This window comes from Cydia splendana, chromosome 7, assembly GCF_910591565.1.
Source record: "Cydia splendana chromosome 7, ilCydSple1.2, whole genome shotgun sequence".
In the NCBI taxonomy this organism is placed as follows: Eukaryota; Metazoa; Arthropoda; class Insecta; order Lepidoptera; family Tortricidae; genus Cydia; species Cydia splendana.
In genome coordinates, this window is record NC_085966.1 from 3,589,291 (window position 1) to 3,600,900 (window position 11,610).

Below are 11,610 nucleotides of genomic sequence, written 5' to 3' on the forward strand. Positions count from 1 at the left end.
GATAATGATTAGAGGTGGATGTCGCGTCGTTAGTACAAGTAATTACGCTTGACGATAATGAACGGTGATTAACATTGTCATCTGGCAGAACTAGACAGCTCTGGGGTCTAGCCAAGATACCAATCGTTTACACGACTACAACGAAACGCTTTCTGTCTCTCTCTCTCTCTTAAATTAGTGTGATAGACAGACAGCTGCTAGCGTTTCGCTGTCATTTGAATTGGCATTTTGGCTAGGCACCCTGGCGTAGCTAAGGTTTCGATCGTAATTCGTAAAGCCAATCTAGAGGTACCTAAATAAATATTTGAATAGATTGGATCATGTGACATGTCATTGTCATCTGTCATTTAGTTGCTTTTTTACCCGACCCGAATTTTTTTTCTTGTTTCATACTTTTAACAGCGCAATTTTTCAGTAGGTAGTCTGGTTTTAGTTTTTGAACTTATTTTTTATTGTGTCCATTATCGTTCTGATCTGTCAGTGTCAAAAGTGAAATTTCACTTTTCATAACCTGTTATGTATTAAGAATACGACTGTATGTCAACATAAAGGATTACTCACGCTAGATCGGGGCGGGCCCGGGCCAAGGCGTCCGACATGTCATTTTCTATGACGGCTGATCGGTGATCACGTGGTGCTTTCCATAGAAAACGAAGCCCGGGCATGGTCTAGCGTGAGTCATTCTTAAGGGGCATACAAAGGACACTCGCTAGGAACAAGTCTCTAGAGCTCGGTAAAAGCAAGCGTAATTGCTTTGACCACTCATGATTTTTTATTATGTCCAACTTTACAGTTGTTTTATTAAGTCTAGACTTTCCCAGCCTCCCAAAGCTCTTACAGACCATTTAATAGCCTCACAATATTCACGTCACATCGATACGTCGATTTTGTTTGTGTTTCAAGTCACGGTGGACTAGTGATGTGCCGTTGAGAACGTTCTCTTTCCTGAGAATTCCTTTCCGAAGAAATTACCGGAAAGTTTCCAACTTTCTCGAGAACATTCTCTTATTAGCATAAATAAGTTATGAACAATCTTAATTTTTTTTAACGATATGACATATTTACTTTTGTTAAGAAATACTTTTTGCCTCAAATAAATTGTTAGGGCAATTTTGTGCTGTTTTACTCCTGGTTTTTTAGCAATTAGTATTTTTTTTATATTGCTATGAATGGTGCCAAGTATTTGCTTTTAAGCTTCCATGGTATTTGTCTTATCTCAGTTATCTCCTACACTAAGCGATTAAACAAAAGAATTCATCGCTTTTGTGACGAAAGGGAGAAATTTCCGAGAACGTTTCCGATAGATTTCTCTGTTCTCGGGAAAATTTCGAGAACGGCACATCGCTACGCTGGACTCCACAAAATCGAATTAGTACGCTAATAAAGCAAAAGGCAATCCGCTTTTGCGGGTCAATTTAATATTGACCAAAACCTATATAAATCACGTATAGCAACTAGACTTGTTCAATCTAATATAGACCTTGATCCAACTCACTAAAATTCAAATTGCATTGAGGATTTGCGGATTGAAAAGAGCTTTTGAAAGTAAGTTGATCTTGAACATGGCGCATCAACCATTTTAGAGATTCATGGGAAATGGTGGATTGGTTGAGAATATTTAACACGTCGTGATTCAGCTTTTTCTGAAAAAAAACGTTTCGTGTTGTTACGTCTGTTGAATTAAGCCATATTTTTATGTTTTTTGTTGTTCTTTTACATAAATCATACGGTGCGTTGCGTTGCGAATTTTTTTGAATACTTACTAACGACGTAAAATGATTTGGCATAAAATCACAATTATTGTTTTAACTTGGATGCTCTGACATCGAACATACAGGAGGAGGCACCTTGGTGTATGCTGTTTGCCGACGACATTATTCTTGTCGGAGAAAATGCACTTGAGGTCCAGAGCAGGCTGGGAAAATGGCAAGAAAAGCTGGAAAGTGTGGGGCTCAAAATAAGCAGAACCAAAACGGAGCACATGTTCTGCGATTTCGGTGGTCTATCCAGTTTTTCCCATATTGCCTTAGATGGTGTATCCCTACCAGTCTGCTCTGACTTCCGGTACCTTGGGTCATTGATCCAAAGTGACGGAAACATCGACCGAGACGTGAAAAATAGAATAAATGCGGGATGAATGAAATGGCGACAGGTCTCTGGAACAACTTGCGATCCACGAATGCCCCTTCAACTTAAGGGGAAAATATACAGAACGATCGTGAGACCTGTTGTAATGTATGGATCAGAATGCTGGGCGACGAAAGTAGCGGATGAAAGAAGAGTGCACGCAGCGGAAATGAGAATGCTGAGATGGATGTGTGGAGTGACGAGAAAGGATCGTATTAAGAATGGGTATATAAGAGGAAGTTTGAAAGTAGCTCCAGTAGCGGAGAAAATGAGGAGTACTAGGTTAGGGTCGTATGGGCATGTAATGAGGAGGGATGAATGCCATATAGGCAAAATAATGTTAGGGATGAATGTTGATGGACAGAGAGCGTATGGTAGACCCAAAAAACGATGGATGGATTGTGTGAAAGAGGATATGAGAAAGAAAGGAGTGAGTGCTGAGGAGACGAAAGACAGAGGAGAATGGAAGAGAAAAACATGTTGTGCCGACCTCACATAACGTGGGATAAGGGCAGGGGAAAGAAGAAGAACTTTTATATTAAGCTTACTACTACATTTGATATTATCAAAGAAATATTTATTATTTATTGTCGTAGGGATATAATACCTGCTGACGATATAATAATATATGCATACTCGTACATATCGACGCATATAATAATATATAGGGTGTCGTGTTTCGGAGGTTCCAGGGCAAACTGCCCAATCCGACACAAGACCAGACGATTCAACGGAGCCAAGCCGTTTTGTCGCCTAAATAGTGTTTAGTTATTTAAGTTTTAAAAAATGCATATACATGTTAGTCTGTAAGGTATTTGTAATATGGGCCTTGTTGCCTGATTTAAAATGTAAAAAAACAACGGGTTGTGCACTTCGGGAGTGCCGGCAGAAGTGAAAACTCAATGACATTGTAACAGTTTTTCGATCAGGTCACGTGTCCGTCTTACGAAGAGTCTTACGTCTTACGCTGTCGCGAGTTTAACATTTTTTCCCCATCACAAAAAGTGCACAACGCCGCTAAAGAAGTTTTCACTCCAAAAAAATATATCTTTAACGACAGAGCACACGACTATAGTATAAATCAATTTATAATTATAATTATGTAAGTATGTTAGATATGATGTTTGATATCAGGCTATGGCGCTTTCGTATATTACGTGTAACTTGTGTCTACCTAAAACGTATGCCTCAAACGCTCTAGGTACAGAACATACTTACCTGAAAGCTCCATGCTTCGCCCTTGCAATCAATATGGTACGCCTTTGATGCAAGACGAAGATGAAACTGCATGTACTAACAGGTACATTCAAGTGAACTGTAGTGGGCCTTATGTCATTGAAATAACCCATATTATTATGAATCATTAACGTATAAATCAGGGCTGGCCTTACGGGCAATAAAGGGGCATGAATGGGGCCAGTACAGCGGTTTGACACCGCTGCAACGCGATTGGTTGATGACTTTGATGAGTTCGCGTCACGCGTGCGATTGGTCACAACTAGTTGCGTTAGACTGCACGATTGGCTCGAATTCGTGAGTGACACCGCTGAACTAGTAACATTTTTAGTGCCCGTCAGGCCCGTCCTGAGATATACGTCAATGACATAAATCGTCAGTGTGATGATAGTGTCTACATATTTCTAATATACCTATTCACAGGCTAGACAGGCTACCCGTGATGAATGAATGCTTGCAAACCTGAAAAGATGTTGAAAAGAAACTTAAGCTTGTATTATCTTCTAAATACACTCACACACGCACGCACGCACGCACGCAAAGCACGCACGCACGTACTCACGCACGCACGCACGTACTTACGCAAGCAAGCACGCAAGTACGCTCAAACGCACGCGGGATGCCCGCATGGGAAATTATAAAAAATATAATACCTCATGATTCTTATTTTTTGGATATAGGTATAATATAACACGGAGGCATCAAATATTCTTTTTAAGAAACTTCTCATTATAAATAATGATTTGAGGGAGCAATTTGTTAACAATGTTGTTAAAGATATAATTTTCTGGCATCGTATTCATTTCTATTTTTATCACGGCGAACGTTTATATTTGTTTCATTATAGTAATGTTGTTTTCCAATGTGTCTGCAGTCTGCTAACTTTTTATAACGATAAGTACAGACCTATAGTCAAATAAAAAACAAATAGACAATTCTCCGTAAATTCTGTTCAACTGTGTTTTTTGCGAAAAACGTGGCATACAAATAATATAAAAATATTTGAAATCTATATCACGCATAAATAATAGATAAATTACATCTTCTCCACAAAATCAGACAGAGGTATGCAACAATAACAAAATCATTACGTACCTATTGTTCTTTTCTGATCTGATTCATCTATTTTTTATAGTTCAGTTAAACCTTCCAATCAACCCGAATAACGGTTTATTCGCATTGCAGCAATACCCTCCGAGTATCCCTTTAAAAAATTAAATTATCAAAAAAATCGCGGTGCTAGAACTCAAGTCACGTACAGTCCACGGCGGAAATGTTTAACATTTTTAGTCCCGTTTAATTTGCAGCCAAAAGCTGTAAAAAGAAAAAACCTGCCTTTTTTTAGACCATCCTAGGTGGCGCGGTACAGAAAATATTCCGTATGATTTTTTTACGGAGCGCTTTTTGATAACGTTTTGTAGTGGCGCTCTCTTACATGTTTTTAAATGGTTTTGACAAGATTATCTAAGTTATGTAAAACTGCACTCAATGGCGATTGAAATAAGGTCGAATTTTCAACAACGGAAGTGACAGAGATCCGAGCTAGAGCCATTTATCGTTCCATTTATATTGTAATCAAATTGATGTCCGGACATGTCCGTATAGCTTTGAGTGTAGAGTGCCAATGCGCTCCACTATAGTATCAGTTTGCCAACCTTTCGGGTATTGTTCCATCCTATTACTAAGACTCCTCTGTCCGTCTGTCTGTCTGTCACCAGGCTGTATCTCATGAACCGTGATAGACAGACTGGACAGTTGAAATTTTCACAGATGATGTATTTCTGTTGCCGCTATAACAACAAATACTAGAAACAGAATAAAATAAATATTTAAGTGGGGCTCCCATACAACAAACGTGATTTTTGACCGAAGTTAAGCAACGTCGGGCGGGTCAGTACTTGGATGGGTGACCGTTTTTTTTTGCCGTGTTTTGCATTATGGTACGGAACCCCTCGTGCGCGAGTCCGACTCGCAATTGCCCGGTTTTTTGCGTAATGGTACGGAACCCTTTGTGCGCGAGTCCGACTCGCACTTGGCCGGTTTTTTAAACCTTTTTGTTGGACACGTTGTCATTTTAGTCACCATAGCGTGACGAATTTCACGCTATTGAGGTATGGAGGACAGCCACCGATCTGTATGTTTATTAAATTTTTGCTTAATCTTAAGAACTTATAATAATCTTTATACTTACGTAGAGTCCTAATTTGTGTATAAATATTGCAATTATTTTAAAGTATAATTTCATTTTTAAAACCTATAACAACATACTATCTAGTAGTGGACTTCGGATAAGTATATTTTTTCTCATAATAAGTAGTTCTCGTTCATATTAAAGTATTATTATTTGCTATTCAAGTGTTATGATGACGAGGATATGCACTTTAAATAAATGTACATAAACATTTTATAGGTACGCAGAATACGCAGTTAAAAATGAAATGGCTTTTAAACCAACTATTCCAAGCACCGAGAAGAAAACAACTTTATTTTTCTACTAGCGAAGATATTTTTAAAAGAATTCGAATATGTATTAAATGCGGAACGGACTGGATGAACCATGAACAGTATATTTTTAGATTTAGGTACAGTCACGCTCCGTGACTGTTACGCCATTTAGGGTTCTAGCTATATTGGACAGTCCATAGCGTAAGTATGGAACAACCAATTTAGCTAGGACCATAAATGGCGTAACAATAGCGGAGTGTAATGGTACATATGTTTAGTTTTTAGGGTTCCGTACCCAAAGGGTAAAACGTGACCCTATTACTAAGATTCCGCTGTCCGTCCGTCCGTCCGTCCGTCCGTCTGTCACCAGGCTGTATCTCACGAACTGTGATAGCTAGACAGTTGAAATTTTCACAGATGATGTATTTCTGTTGCCGCTATAACAACAAATACTAAAAACAGAATAAAATAAAGATTTAAGTGGGGCTCCCATACAACAAGCGTGATTTTTGACCGAAGTTAAGCAACGTCGGGCGGGGTCAATACTTGGATGGGTGACCGTTTTTTTTGCCGAGTTTTGCATTATGGTACGGAACCCTTCACGCGCGAGTCCGACTCGCACTTGCCCGGTTTTTTTTTTTAATCTTTAGAACATTAAAATATAATATTTCTATGATATTACTTAGTATTTACGTAGCTGGTTAGGAGGTGTTTAATAGGTAGCTTAGGTAGATGCTTATTAGAAAATAATATTTCTATGATACTTAGTATTTAGGACGCTGGTTAAGTGGTGCTTAGGTAGGTGCTTAGTTAGTAGTTTACATACCTATTATGTAATTAAAATAATAACAATGCTAACCAAACACAAGTTTATTTTTAGTCTAATGATTGATGATTGCTTAAGAATTTAACGGTAACTCGAATCTAGCCGGCGCCATACAATTTAGAATGACATTCTGAAATAAATATACTTTTATAGTATATTTCAGAACGTAGTACTTTTATAGTACCTAGGTACATTACGATAGTGCGTAAAATAGGAAATTCGCAACGAGTGGCGATACATTAAAACACGACCGAATTGATTGTTTTAAATCGACACGAGTTGCGAATTACCTATTCACACATGTATCATACAACACAGCTACGAAATGTGCTAATTATCGCACTAGTGCGATAAAGTAGCACCAATGTACTTACTGTAAAATATTTTAAATGTTTGCACTAGGTACACACGTGGCATTTCCAAAAGTTTAAAACAAGTGAAAATTTGTACAACTATCAAAATATATGTAACAATTTCAGCGTTAATCATCAATGATAAATTGTTAATTTCACAGCCATCAATTTAATGACGTGAAATGTCATTCACAGCTGTGAATTATAACATGCGTTCGATAACTACGTTAATCATTCAACAACATTTACATAGAACATACCATGCACCATTACTGTGAACACCCTTGTAACGTCCACAACTCCTACAAACCTTACCAGTTTCATTGAAACTACAACTCTATTTCAAACACGTAAGGTTTACATTGCTATTGTATACGTGAACGTGTTAGGAGTTTATGGAAGTTAGGAGTGGGACATTATAATTCGGAATATTAATAGTGTGGTTAAAATTTCATTAACAGATGGAATACGTAAGCGATCTATTACACGTGTTCCGTGTTTAACGCTGTCATTGGTGGAGATTATGTTTTCCACATTTTGATTGAAATATAGGAAGACATCTGGTTTATTAAGGTAGATGTCTAGGGCTGTCCTGCCGACTAACCACCAAAAGATGGCGTGAATGTGCACAATTTTCGAATTATCAGTATCGTTTACTAACTCAAACATTTTCTAAGACGTGTTGATATTTACCGTCAATATATAAAATTTACGTCTAAATCGAAATTTACACTCAGCAGTGTCTAATTTCATCAAAAATCTGTAAAAACTGCAAAAATTGCAATGCCTTGCATTCACGCACACTTACGTATTTAAAGTCAATGTCAAATGTCAGCAGATTCCTAATGTTAATGAGATAATGATGTTAATTTTTTAATGATTTTTTCAATAATATTATTAAATAATTGGTCATTATTTTTCATTTTGCCAACACAAACGATCCATATTAAGTACCTAAATATCAAGGTTTAAAGCGCGGAAAATCAACTTATTAAGAGAAAATCTGTAAATACAATTTTATGAAATTCGGATAAGGAGAATCACCTTAACTCCTACCCGCGTAATATAAATAGACAAATGTTTGCGGATAGCCCTACACAGATTGACCTAGCTCCAAACGGCTTATTATTAACCAGGCAACTAAAATATTAAACAGGAACTTTCATTGGGCATATAATAATATAATTTAGCTGTGCATTAATATTTTAGCGTCAATGAAAATATATTAGCCTCAAATATAAGCATCATATTATTTAAAAAACTGGCAGCAAAATCAAGCCACCCAAAAAATTATAGGGAACTTAAAGTGATAGGTTGGCGACTAAAATAATAAATTGGCAACTAATATTGTAAAGCGATCATAAAATTTAGTTGTCATCTAGTTGTTCACAACTAAGTAATCAACTATAGTCATAACTGAGCATGTCGTTTCAGCTAGGTAGTATTTTAACACGAAAGCAGTTAAATTTAATGAATATTGGTCACTTTTTACACAAAACACCTCAAATTAATTTACCAATACGTAATGGTCAGTATACTTATAGTCGAAATTTCTAATCATGAAACGCCTAATGGCCATTATACCATTCGATCTTTAAATCTTTAATTACTAATTTCAATAGTTACCACTGTGTTCTGCTAGGGTTAACAGATAGGTGCGACGACGAGCAAAGCGAGGAGGAGTGTGTTAGGTTGACCGTGTAATGACCAAACAAAATATTTCAAAAGAACTTCAGTTTTGAATGAATAGATAGCCGTTTTCTTTTTAAAATGTGCTTCATAAATGGTCTCCAATATAATAATTCAGTTGCCAAATAAATACTTGGTACCTGCCTAAAAATTATCCAAAGCTGTAATGGCATTAAAATACAACTCATATTGATATACTTTAAGGCTCCGTTTTTGTTGCCAAACTATTAATTTTAGTACCCATTTCTATTTTTTTAAACTACCCAAACTCGATTAATTAGTTGACCGGTTAAATACGTGACGCTCCAAACTAAGCATAGCTTGTACTATGGGTAACCTGCAACCGATATAAGTAAGTACATACTTATAAGGGTTCGCACTACGTATCTGAAATGTATGGGAAGATCCGGATAATTTCATACATTTCGGATTTCGATTGCAAACCCTAATACATATACAGGAAAAAAGAAAGAAAATACAAAGAAAAAGAAGATGTACACAGAAAAGACATTGGACGCTATAATAGGATCCCCACTCAGAATAATGCCGTGGCTATCAGTGGCGCTGGTTAAGATGGGACCTGATTTAAAACCATTGTGTTAGTAGCGACACTCACACAAAATATTCTTGTTAAACACACAAATAAATGCCCTTACCGGGATTCGAATTCGGGACCTCCTGCTTCGTAGGTATCTACCGACTAGGCTAGGAAACTTGTTTGCATTTTAGTTTTCATGGCTAATATTTTATTTATACACTTTTGCGATGCGTTTCTGATGTGTTCCCTTCAGAATCTTACTAAAGTCAGCAAAATTCCCGTTTAGAACAGAACGGAAAACATTCACACTATGCATGTAGTATTTAACGGGAAAAACTACCTTAGGGCGTCCCCTAGCCGGCGCGGTTTCACGGAGCGGGTGAGCGGGTTAACGAAAAATAGTATATTCAACGCTAACTGGCGCGGACACGTGCGACGGGTTTTACCTACAACTAGCGACCCGGTTTTGCACGGGTAAACCTTAACAAATTATACACTTAAACCTTCCTCAAGAATCATTCTATTGATATATCGGACGTGGTAACATTCCATTTCTGACCGCAGCTGCACTTAAGGTATGGCACCTGCGTGCGTGCGCCCGCTCCGTGCACCCGCGCCACCTAGCGGACACCCTTATCATCCTAAATGTACATTACAATGTACATATTCATGCAATCTAATTTGAACTTTTCATGAACCAAATAAAGTAGCATTTCTTTTGTTTCATTGCTTTAAACAAACGAAATTCGTTCTAATTTACTTATAGAACATGGTTCAAATTCAAAGTTGATAAACTTTCTATGGTGGTGAGTTAGCCCATGTTCAGGAAGTGCTAAAGAAAAATGGGTACTTGCAGAAAATCCCACGCACGACTAGGAAAAAAGAAAGACATCCGGAGGTTAGTAGGCAACCAGCCTTTTTGCCGTATGTGAAAGGGATAACGGACAAAGTTGGATCAGTACTGAAGAAATTCTCCATTAAGACTGTATACACGCCGTTATCTAAAGTAGCAAGTCTTTTACGCAGCCCAAAGGATGTCATTCCGTACCAGAATCCGGGTATCTACAAGATAGAATGCAGTTGTGGAAGTGCGTACATTGGCCAAACTAAGCGCAGCGTTCAAGAGAGGGTGAAGGAACACATAGCAGGTGTTAAAAATCGCCATGTGAACAAATCCGCAATAGCTGAGCACTTGCTGACAACAGGAACGAATCACTGGATTGAGCTACATAAACCCAAAGTCCTCTCCAACGAGCGACACTATTATCCGCGGATTGTGAGAGAGGCGATTGAAATTAAAAAACACCCTAAAAATTTCAATCGTGAGGACGGGTACAAATTATCGTCTACTTGGGGACCAGTGATTCAAATGTTGAAACCAGCGGATATATCTTCGGACCAGTGTACGGATACTGTGAGTGTTGCGTGTCGTGCCGTGGACAATAAACATTAAACTTTAACGGGTAGCTGCAATTTCTTTGTCTACCTCGAACATTTTTATAAACTAATTTCGGGTAGTTTAGTGGTGTTTTATTAATATCTCCGTTTACATTTGTTGGGACGTCAGCAAAGAGTATAATAATATATGTATAGTAAAAGAGAGCCAACTCGCGAGTAAATGTCAAAAAACGTCGACACTAACGCTCCTAGCGGATTTTTGTCACAAACCTTTACGTATGTGTGCGTGGCACACATGCATAGTAGTAATAAAGACTATGGCGCCTTTTTCCTTGACCGTAAACAGTGAACTACAATGCGGGTTCCATTCTTTCACCTTCTTGCAAAGCAATCACGTGAAAAATGAATACACCTCATTGTAGTGCACTGTACACGGTCAAGGAAAAAGGCGCCAATATATTATGTACTATAATACATATTCATTCAGTGACGATTTACTACCTAGACCAGTATTTTATAATGTTCATACCAAAGAATATTTTAGTCGCAAAAGTAAAAACACGATGTGTAAAAATATCATTTATTTTTCATTACTTACATGCGTAACAAACCAAAAAAATATTTTCTATGGGTTCCACTTATTATAATAAATTAGTTCGAAATAATACAAATCCACTATTAAAACTTGGACTTAAATTTGACTAGCTAGCACGAGCCACGAAGCATTGATGCGTTTTGGAGTCATGTTGTTTTAATTCGCACAGCCGAAAAGGCAATAACGTTTCTTTCTCCCAGGCGCACTCATTTTCATCAATTTATAGTGATTATACTATAAATTATTAATTAAAATTACAAAAAATTAGAATCTTCTGTTTGATTTTTATAGTTTGACGGTTACTATGTTTTTTGTTTTAACGTTTCCTTTCACGTAAGGCACTTGGCGAAACTATTTAGTTAAATGTTCTTAATAAAAACGATTATATTATTTTAATATAAAT